Raw genomic sequence first — 12507 nt, forward strand, 5'->3', positions numbered from 1 at the left:
GTAGTTAATTGATAGTGATGGCCATTCATTTTAACCAAATCATGAGTTAGTAATAGTTAGCTACTGTTGTCAAGAAAGTGTTGGGCATGAAGTCAGGAAGATGAGTTCATATTAGCCATGTGATTCTGGGTAAATAATTTAACCTGCCCCAACCTCAAATTTCTTATGTATAAAAATTAGACAATAGTAATATCAACCTTATAGGATTGCTGTGAGTACCATGTAAGATCACTGATATAAAGCATTTTATAAAAAAAATCATAAAAATGTTTATTATTAATGACAAATAAATTACTTATATAGTCAAAATCATTTGTGTATGTAGATTTATCCTTTCCTTCAAATGAACATCTACTTTTTCCTTCTTCAACTCTATAAGTTATACTTATAATGTATGTTAGTCCTAGTTCCTGTGAAATTAAACTGTATTCTGGACTAAAATTATTTACTAATCCCTCTAAATAGAATTTTCTGGAGAAATTGAACCATATACTATACAAAGGATCTTTTTACCCAGAGATTGCCAGCCATTAAAACCACAGGTTTTGAAATGACTATTACACCATACTGAGGGATAATGGATTAAGGAATGGTCTTGGATCTAAGATCAAGTTATGCACAGACTTTGTGACCTGAAGCATTAGTTATAGAGATGACTATAAGTCATAGAAAAGTTGCAGATTCCATTGGAGAAAGGTATTTCTATTCTGAGAGTACCTCTACTGCATAGAAAAAAATCACAAATGTTTTCATTTCATTCATCTGAAAAATAAACAAAAAATATAATACCTACCAACTACTGTTGATACTTTATACTTATAGAAAATCTCAAGAAAAAATTGTAGTAAATGTATATGCTTATATATGGGTTGCATATAAGAGGTGATATTTAATTGAATTCCATATATTACAAATCTCTTATAAAAACAAGAACTACATAGTTTATTAACAAACTATTCCTGATTGAGATTACCTTAGAAAGTAAAAAAAAAAAAAGGAATATAATACATAACTTGAAAGTGGTTACATTTTATGCAGATATATTTTTTATGTGATTAACTTAATTATGATATTCACTTTATTGAGGTGGTTTGAAACCAAACCTGCAATATCTTGGAGGTACACCTATACTGACTTTGTGGCTTACAGCAAATCATTCTCAGTACCCTAGGCCAAAAGTTTCTTTTTTATTCATTTTCAAATATATTTTTCTTTGCAACACTTGATAGCACTAATTTTATTTAAACCAAAAGTAAACAAACAACTCTGCCTATCTTTTCTATATCTTTGCAGAAAGAAATTTTGGGTTAAAGATTAAAGGAGAGAGATTTGACTAGTTTATTCTCTACTGACATTATTGACAGGGTGTGGGTGTTGCTTATGCTATCTCACAAGTAGAGGTTAAAGGGGAGAGATTTGAGTACTTTATTCTTTATTGACATTTTTGGCAGGAAATGGATGTTGCTATTACAAATAGAGGATTACTGAGACATATTCTGAGAATTGCTCTTCTTGATTTGATTTTTCAATCAGTTTGGGCATAAAAAAACAAGAGAAGAAGCACATACAAAATGCAAAAAAACTCCCATATCTCACTAACCCTTAGATTTAATTTGTATGATATATGATGAAAATTTATCATATTGCTAATTTTATTGGTAAGACCTTGTAACTGAAGGTTCCTGCACAAATACATTTTCGTCTAATTCCTGTGAGTGACAGTATACAAATTGGCTAAAAGACAAAAATACAGAACTGAACTTAATTATGACTTTCTTGTGTAAGTGCGTGTACCATCTGCATTTAATATAAAAGGAGATATAATGCCTTAGAACACATAAGGATTTTTCATTGTGTTTAAATATTAGTAAATATAAAGATGATGATGATAAGAAGGATGGCAGTGAGCGATGATGACTCTGTCAAACTTGTGGAAAGACATGAACATGCACTATCTAAAATGGCCAGGATAAATATTTATACTGTGTATTATTTGATGTATTAATGAAATCACAAATCTGCTTAAATATTGAGTTATTGTCAGTAATATAACTGTGGCAATGTTTTTGTTTTACTATTGTATATTTACTATTGTTATTTTATTTATTTCATTATCTCCCAATTACATGAAAATATTTATCATTTTTTTTCAATTTTGAGTTCTAATATTTCTTTCTTTTCTCCTTCTATTATTCTCTTTAAAAAGGCAAGAACTTTTATTTCAATTATATATGTGTCATGCAAAACATTTCCATATTAGTCACATTACAAAAAAAAAACAAGAACAAAATAAAACCAAAAAGTATGTTTCAATCTGTTTATCAATTTACTCTCTGAAGGTGAATAGCATTTTTTATAATGGGTCCTTTGAAAGTGTCTTGGATTATTGTCTTATTTAGAGAAGCTAAGTGTTTTACACCTGATTAGTCTTACAATATTGCTGGTAATATGCATTATGTTCTCCTGGTTCTAATCAATTCAGTTTATGTGAGTTCATATAAGCCTTCCCTATATGTATAGTATGTATACACACACACACACACACACACACACATATATACATATATATATATATATACACACACATCAAAAAATGGGTCATTTCTCCCCTCTCCCCTTTTTTTCTCTTTGGGATACAGACCTACAGTTTTATAGTGGTTCAGGCATAGTTCCAAAAATGTTCTCCAGAATAGGTGGACTAGTTCATAACTCTACCAACAATGCATTAGTGACACAATTTTCATATCCCTTGCAGCATTTGTCATGTTTCTTTTCTGTCATGTTAGTTGATCTGATAGGCATGAGTTCATATTTCAGAATTGCTTAGATTTTCATTTCACATTAGTAATAATTTAGAACATTTTAATGTGAATATTGATAGTTTTGATTTTTTTTTCCTGAAAACTACCTCAAGTGAAGAATAACTTTTATTTTGATAGTTTTGGCTAAGTTCTCTAGTTATCTGGTAGGACTTTCTATTTCCATTCAATTTTCTCCAGAAAGCTATCATATCTATTTCCTAAGAGTCTTTTCATCTTCTTGATTTGTTTCTTTTTTTGTCACATTAATCTAGGAGAGAGAAGTTGAGGTCACCCCCTAGTATATTTTTATTGTCTATTTCCTCTTGTAATTCATTTTACTTTGCCTTTAAGAATTTGAATGCTATCACATTCCAAGAGGATATATTAGTGTTGATTTCATTCCATTGTCTATGGTGTCATTTCATAAAATATAGTTTCCCTGATAATCCCTCTTAATTGGATATATTTTTGCTTTTATTTTGTCTGATATCATTTGCCTTTCCTTGCCTTTCTTATTTCAGCTGAATAATAGTAGATTCTACTACAATCTCTTATTTTACCTTTTCATATGTCTCTCTACTTTGTATTTCTTATAAACAACATATTGTTGGCTTGCAGTTTCTAATTTATTCTGTTATTCATTTTTGTTTTAAGAGTGAGCTCATCTCATTCACATTCACAATTATGAGTACTATGATTTCTGCCAATTCAATATATGTATATATCCTTTTGTATATGCGTGTCCTTTTTAAACAATTCAATGTGAGTCAGGTGTTATTTGTCTCGCCAATTCTTCCTTTACTATGAAAATTCTTCCCTGTGTTTCCTTTTATGTGAGATAATTTTCCCAATTCTTCCTCTTCCTTTCCTCTTCTATGCCAATTTTTTCTTGCCCATATAATTTTGCATCATCTTAACATAATTAATTCACTACTATACCCGTTTTCTATGTGAAATTCTTCTAACTGTTCTAATAATTATGAATTTCTTAAAAGATCCATACCTCATAGAGAAAGGTAGACACCTTTATGATTTCTCTTTCATATTAACCTTTTTATATTTCTCTTGACTCTTGTATTTGAAAGTTATATTTTCTATTCACTTTTGGTCTTTTCATCAGAAATGCTTCAAAATCCTCTATTTCATTAAATATCTATTTTCCCCTTGAAGATATTATGCTCATTTTTGCTGAGCAGATGATTGGTTGTAATCTCAGCTCTTTTACCTTCTAGTAGATCATATTCTAACTTTTCCATTCTTTTCATGTTGGCATTCAGTCATTTTAGTCATTACCTATTCTTTGTGGTTACATTTAAGGTTTAAATGGGAAAGATCCTGGAGCACTTCTCTAAAAATTTCCTTCTCTAATTCATTTTAAAAATGAAGAACTGAAGCAAATAGAATTAAATAATTTTCTCTGGGCCAGGGAATTAAATAATTTTGCCTAAAGACAGATTTGAACTCTGGAAGATGTATTTTTTTCACTTTGACTCCAGTATTCTATCCACTGTGCCAACTAGCTGCCCTTTTAATGTGGCTAAATTTTGTGGGATCCTGACTATAACTCCATGGTATTTGAACAGTTTTCTTAATTGCTGCTTGAAGTATTTTCTCTTTGACCTGGTTGGCTCTAATATTTCTTAGAGTTTTCATTTTCGGATCAGGTAATAATCAGTAAGTTCTTTCCATTTTTATTTTTACTCTTTGGTTCTAGGATATCAGGGCATGTTTCCCTGATGATTTCTTGAAATATGATGTCTAGGTTCTTTCTTTTATCATGGCTTTTAGATAATATAATAATTCCCAAATTATGCCTCCTCATTACTTTGCAAGCTAGTTATTTTTACAATGACAATGTTCATTTTTCCCTATTCTTTTCATTGTTTTACTTTGTTTTGTTTATTCTTGTTTCAGGGAGTCATTAACTTCCACTTGCATAATTCTGATTTTTAAGAATGTATTTTCTTCAGTGAATTTTTAAACTTTTTTTTCCATTTGGCTGGTTATGTGTTTTTTTAAGGTGTTATTTTCTTCAAAATTCCCTACTAAACTGCTAATTGTCTTTCCATTATTTTCTTTCTTTGCTTTAATTTTTTGATAAATTACCTTCTATCACTCTTATTTAATTTTGAAAATCCTTTTTGAGCTTTTCCAGAAATTCTTGTTAGATTTGTGTCCAATTAACATATTTCTTTGAGGCATTACTTGTAGCTGTCTTGACTTCGTTGCCTTCTGAATTGATATCTTCATTTTTCCTATTACCACAATAGCTTTCTATGATCAAGTTATTATTTATTTATTCATTTTTGTTATTTGACTATTTTTCTACTCTTTATTTGGAATTATATATTAATATTGTGCTCTTTACTCAGTGGTGGGGGAGAAGCTTTTTTCACACTATCATTTTCAGAATTACTTTTGAGACCCTGCAAATTTTTTATTATGTGATTATGTGATCTGGGAAGAAGTGTGGTAATTCTTTTTTTGCTCTGCATTGTGATTCTTATCAGAAAAGACCCTTGATCTCTTAAGATTTCAACTGACATTGCACCTTAGAGTTCCTCCTCTCTTGAGAACAGAAAAAAAATGCTGTTCCTCAAGGTCTCTAATTCCTTGGGGCTGAAAGTAATACTGCCTCTTAGGTTTTTTACTCCCTCTTGACCAGAAAGTATTTGATATAACTCAGGGATTCTTAAACTTTTTCCATTTGTGACTATTTTTTGCTTGAGACATTTTATGCAATTCATAGATACATAAATCAGGTGTACAAATCAAACATTTAATGATTATAAATGATAAAGAAATTTATTTTAAAATAATTCTTTGGTATACATATAATTTTAAAGTAAATTTGCATACTAATGAAATGGATGTGCTTATTTATTTTTACATAATGAATTCAATCTTGGAAAGATATTTAATACCTTTTATTATTGCCAAATTTTTCACAACCCACACATTCAGTTATGGGACCCCCTATATGGTCATGACTCACGGTTTGAGAAGCTTTGATATAGGCAGTGGGCTGGCCAACTATTTGCCTCTAGGAGCTTTCACTTCCTCTTTATTAGAAGTGCTCCTCTGCCCTTTATATATGACCCACAAATTGGTATAGGCAATGAAGTTGTCTGATCCTATGTGTAATGCCAGCACAGGGAAATCCTATCATCCTTCCCTCCTTCTCGATCCTTCTCCTTTTCCTTTTCTCCCTCCCTCCTTTTTTTCTCCTTCTTTCTCCCTCTCTCCCTCTCTCTCTCTGTCTTTGTCTCTCTGTGTGTGTGTCTCTCTCTGTCTCTGTGTCTCTGTCTTTGTCTCTCTCTGTGTGTCTCTGTCTCTCTCTGTGTGTGTGTCTCTCTCTCTCTTTCTCTCTCTCTGTTTTTCTCCCACCTATAAAGTAGGTCCCCAAAAGCATTCCCAAAGCTACTGCTACTTGTCTTGTCATCAGCTTCATTCACTATATCACAGATTTCTCTTTCTGACCTTCCTTGTTATCTTAATACCGAATCATGTCTCAATTTGACCTTTTGTTAATTCCGTCACTCTAGAATTCCAATTAAATTATTATTTCAAAGTTGTTTGGAGAGGAATGTTGGGAGAGCTCAACTGAATACTTCCTCTAATCCTTCATCTTGGCTCTGCCTTCCCCAGCCTCCATTTTCCTTTTTAAAATGATTTAAATTTTGTTATGGTACTTACCTCATTCACTTTGTTTGATACTTTTTGCTTTTATATCATTCTCTTTCTTTTAACTAACTCCACTCCAAACCTTTTTAATAGCAATGAAATATATCTAAGCAAAGCAAACAGGCATGCTACAAATATGTCAAACTATATATCACATTCCAAATACATTGGCTCCTTTTCTCATCACCAGGTTTTTTTAGGCTAAAGAGTAATCATTGAAATCAATAACAATTGTTTTATTCTGTGCATTTTCAGTTAGATTACTATAGTTATTCACGTTGAGTGGTGGGAGGTGAAATTTCAGAGTTGTTTGAATTTGAATGTCTCTTTTTATTTGGTGATTTGGATCATTATTTCATATAGTTATTGATTTTTTAAATTAGTTTTTTTTTTATTAGCAAAGATATCTTTTCTTTCCCTCCCATCCTTTTACCCACAGAAAAAAGTACAAATTGTATCAAATATACAAAGTCAAGTAAAGCACATTGATCATGTTAAAATACACTCCCCAAACACACAGACCTCTACTTTCCTCACATAAACATTGAGATAAAAACTTGTAATTGAAATCAATAAGAATTGATTTATTTTGTGTGCTATTTTCATTTGTTGCTATGTATAATTTTCTTGATTCTTTCTAGATATAGATAAAATTTCTATCTCTCTACATATAGATATATTTTAACATTACCAGTGAGGGAATTTGCTTTGCTTGACTATTAATTCAGGAAGCAGAACTGTAAATGGATCTGTAATCTTGTTTTCTGAAACAATCACCAGTCTGTCAGGAGTTAAACGGCACGTTTCAACATTAACCTACTGGAATCATACATGTTTGTTCTGTTGATTATGGTTCTAACAATTTTGAAAGTTTTAAAAATATTGTTTACATGTAATTTTTTTACTATTTCTGCTCATTTCACTCTTTATCAGTTTATGTCTTCAAATTTGTTCATTTTTATGTCAGTATTATAGTATACATTCTAGTTCTTCTTACTTCTCATTTTACCAGTTCATACAAATCTACATATTTCTTTAAAATAGTATTTGCTCTTATTTCTTCCTACATAATAATTTTCCATGACATCCTTATATCACATTTTATCCACACATACTTCAATTGATAGACATCCACCTAGTTTCCAAATTTTTCTACTGTAATAATGAATTATTATTCATATTTTTACATATATGATTCCTATTTTAATTTCCTATTTGATCTTCTTTAGATATTATCACACAAAGATTTAGTTTGGGCTAAGAGCTTGGGATGTTAAATAATTCATATTTCCAAATTGATTTCCATAATGGCTGTGCATATGCTGTTTTCCAACTTCCCCTCCTTTTGTCATTTCTTTTTTTGATCACCTTTGCCAATTTGATTGGTGTAATAAAGAATCTCAGAATTTCTGTAATTAACATTTATCTAATTAATAATGATTTGGGAATTTTTCCATTTATAGGCATGTGTGTATATATCTATATCTCTCTCCCATCTTCCTTTTTTTAAGATCTGCCTATTCGTACTATTAGAAATCAGATCATTCCTTAGTTAAGAACTGGTTCTTATTTTGATAAACTTTAATCAGATCCTCATATATCTTGAAAATGAGATGTTTATCAAAGAAACTTGCTACAAAGATGTTTTCCAGTTGATTTTTTTCTTAGTTTTTACTAGAAAATAATAATAACAAAATTCATCTGGAAGAACAAAAGATCAAGAATATCAAAGGAATTAATGGAAAAAAAACTATAAAGGATGGTGGCTTGGCAGTACCAAACCTAAAACTACATTATAAAGCAGCAATCATTAAAAACATTTGGTATTAGCTAAGAAATAGAATGGCAGAGCAGTGGAATAGATTAGCTACATATGGCATGATAATCAAAGCCTCTAGTAATCTAGTATTTGATAAGCCCCCAAACTCAAGTTTAGGGAGTAAAAACTCACTTTTTAAAAAATTGCTGGAAAACTGGAAAATAATATGTCAGAAACTTGGCATAGACTTATATCTCACCTCATATCAAAACAAGGTAAAATGGGTACATGATTTGGGCATAAAGGATGATACCATAAATGAGTTAGGAGAACCAAGGATAATTTACCTATCAGATCTTAGGAGAAGTGAAGAATTTTGACCACAGAATTAGAGAACATTAAAAAAGGCAAAATGGACAACTTTGAAACATTAAATTAAAAAGGTTTTGCATAAACAAAACCAACAGAAACAAGATTAAAAAGGAAATACAAAACTGGGAAAAATCTTTACAGATAGTATTTCTGAAAAAAAGATCTCAAGTTTAAAACTTATAAAGAACTGTGTCAAATTCAGAAGAATACAAGTCATTTCCCAATTGATAAATGACAAAAGGATATGAGCAAACAATTTTCACATGATGAAATTAAAGCCATCAATATTTATATGAAAAAAAATACTCTAAATTACTATTGATTGGAGAAATGCAAATTAAAACAACTCTGAGGTATCACCTCATACCTCTCAGGTTGGCTAAGATGACAGGAAAAGATAATGATAAATGTTGGAGGGGATGTGGGAAAACTGGAATAGTAATGCATTGTTGGTGGATCTGTGAAATGATCTGATCATCCTGGAAAGCAATTTGGAATTATGGCTAAAGGGCTATAAAATTGTGCATACCTTTTGACTTAGCAGTTAGCTCTTTTTGTGGCAACAAAGAATTAGAAAATGAGTAGATGTCCATCAATTGGGGAATGACTGAACAAGTTGTGGTATATGAAAATAATGGAATATTATTATTTTATTAAAAAAGGATGAACAAGCTGATTTTAGAAAAGCCTGGAAAGATCTACATGTACTAAGGTTGAGCAAAAAAAAAGCAGAATCAGGAATACATTGTACATCAAAGATGTACAATAACATCAAAGATGTGCAATGATCAACTGTGAAAGACTTGGTTCTTCTCAATGATTCAATGATCTGAAGTAATCCCAGTAGACTTTGGACAGAAAATACCATCTGCAATCGGAAAAAGAACTAAGGAGACTGAATGTAAATCAACACATGCTATATTCACTTTCTTTCTTTCTTTTTTTTTTTGTCCCACAAGTTTTTCATTTTTGTTCTGACTTTTCTCTCCCAACATAATTCATAAACAGTGTGTATTAAAAATAAATAAATTTACTATGAAAAAAATAAAAAATAAAAGAAAAAAACATTATTTTAAAAATCTTAGTTTTATTGGATTTGTTGGAGCAAAAACACTTTAATTTGTGTAATCAAAATTATCCATTTTATCTTTTATGATCTTCTCTACCCTTTTGGTCATGATTTCTTCTATAGCAAACTTCTATAGCAAAAATCCTTATTCATTGGGAAATAATGATTGCTCACATCTATTCATCTCTCTTAGTTCTTTATACATTTTGGATATCAGATTCCATTCAGAGATAATTTATGCATACTTTCCACTCTACTATTTGTCTTCTTAGTCTAGCTTCATTAATTTTGTGCTTCTTATTCTAGTTTCATTCATTTCATTAATTTACTTTAAGTAACTAAAATAGGATATTCTTTTTGACCCAATTTATCCTTTTTAACTTAAGAAATTTTCCTTTCTGTATATTTTTATGAGGTATCTCCTTGCAGTTACTCTATTTTTAATGATATCACCTTTTATATTTAAGTAGTATGTCCATTTCTAGTTCATTAGAGAAGATGATACAAACTTCTAGTCTAAATCTAATTTTTGTCAAAATACTTTCTAGTTTCTCCAAGCCTATTAAAAAGATCATCCTTCCTCTTGCAATAACTCAGTCAGACAGTAAGTATTTATTAAGCATTTACCATATACTAGGCATTGTGCTAAGTAGTGAAAATATAAAAGAAAGGAAAAATTAGTCCTGGATTCAGTGGAACTCAAATTCTAATTGTAAGAAAATGTGTTAAAAATTAATAACAAATATACATTTAGTAAATGTAAAATATTCTGATAGGAAATGACACCAACAGCTAGTATTTCAGTTCTTAGGTTTTAACAATACAAATTGTTTTATTTGTTTTATGTTTCATTATTATATTATGACATATAATATATTACATTATCATATTATATGTTTATATGTGTTATATATATATATACATATATTATACATAATAATGTATCATTGTATATTTTAAAATACCTTATGATTTAGTAATGCTATTCCTCTTTTATTCCTACTTTTCCCCATTATTTCCCTCAAGGTTTTAGACATTTTATTTCCCTAAATATATTGGATTATTATTGTGTATCATTCTGTAAAATAACTACTTGATAGTTTCATTTTTATAATATTGTACCTAGAAATTTGTTTATTTGTATATATGTAAATGTAGTTAATTTTAAAATATTCATTAATTAATTTTGATTAGGATTAGTTTTCCCACTAATGGACCTAAATTTGTTAATGGTGACAAATTGTATATCACTGAGCATATCATCATATCTCCTTCATCAAAGCAGAGTATTTGTTTTTGGTCTTAAGGGGAAGAATTAGTAGCTAGAGGTTTTAATGTTATGAGCAAGTTTATCTTTTGCTCTGTATTATACATTGCCTTTACATAAGGTTCCCCTTTTAGTTCATTTTAGTAGATTCAGTCCAATGCTCTTAGTTCAAAGATAAAATACTTTTATTGATTCCCAGAATGTCACCATTTCTCCCTTCCATCCAGCTTAATTCATGTATTTTAGGAAAGGAATTTTCATAATATCAAATTTATAAAAAGAACATCAGAATAATTTTTGATATTTGAAAACAGGATTGATGAAATTGAATTAATCTGATGATAATGTATCACATGCATCTATGTCCAATTGATTCTATGGACAAGAGAACTTTTTCTGTGAAGGACAATCTTATTTTTTTGTTTTGAAATTGTTTCTTTTATTTCTGGAGTATCTAAAAAGGCAGGTCATTGGCCATCATAAATGGTGTGGTAATGTCAAATTTTGCTCAGTTAAATGTCACATAATGAAGGACTTTGCTGTGAACTCCAAATGTAAAGAGATTCTGCAATACATCATTCAAGAAATCATGAAAACTATAGAGTAAATCATTTTGTTCTGTACATAAGCAATTATACCTTTTTCCAGGTTGTTGATTCCATTTATGAAATTTAAGTCTGACTAATCAGTCATGGTATTTGAAATGGTCCCATAAATTCTCATCTTATTTTGGCTCCTCAAGCTATTAGGACCACAATATCACTGGCCACTGCCTTTTCTTTTGTTTGCCAAAAGATGAGTAAGTTGTTGTTTTCATTACTGTTGTTGTTTGTATAGAAATCCCAAGAAGCTAACATTAAATACTTGCATATTCACACATTTTAGATTTCAGAAAGACCTGAAAAGACTCACATGAACTGATGCTAAGTGAAGTGATTAAAATCAAGGGAACATTGTATATAGCAACAAATTATGTGATGACCAACTCTGATAAACATGGCTATTTTCAACAATGACGTGATTCAGCCCAATTCCAATAATCTTGTATTGGAAAGTGCCCTCTGTACCCAGAAAGGGGACAGTGAAAACTTAATATGGATCACAAATAGTAGTTTCACTTTTTTGTTGTTGGCTGCTTGCTCTTTATTCTTGCTTATTTTTTCCACTTTTTTATCTGATTTTTCTTGTGCAGCATGCTAAAAAAGGAAATATGTTTAGAAGAATTGTACATGTTTAAGCTGTATTGGATTACTTGCTGTCTAAGGGAGGGGGTGAAGGGAAGGGAGGGAGAAAAATTTCGAATGCAATGTTTTGTAAGGGTGAACATTGAACACTATCTTTACATGTATTTTGAAAATAAAAAGCTATTTTAAAAATTATTATTACATTAATCTCTATAAATCAATAAAAATAATGACAATGTATATCTATTTGTCTATCATTATATGAGTTTATCCTGTGTAAAGGATTTTCTTGAAGCATATGTGGACATGAATAGACCTGTTGCTAAGATGACATTTCCAGATGGGAGAACAGTTTGACAAATACTATCATG

Source organism: Antechinus flavipes, chromosome 4, assembly GCF_016432865.1.
Source record: "Antechinus flavipes isolate AdamAnt ecotype Samford, QLD, Australia chromosome 4, AdamAnt_v2, whole genome shotgun sequence".
Lineage (NCBI taxonomy): Eukaryota > Metazoa > Chordata > Mammalia > Dasyuromorphia > Dasyuridae > Antechinus > Antechinus flavipes.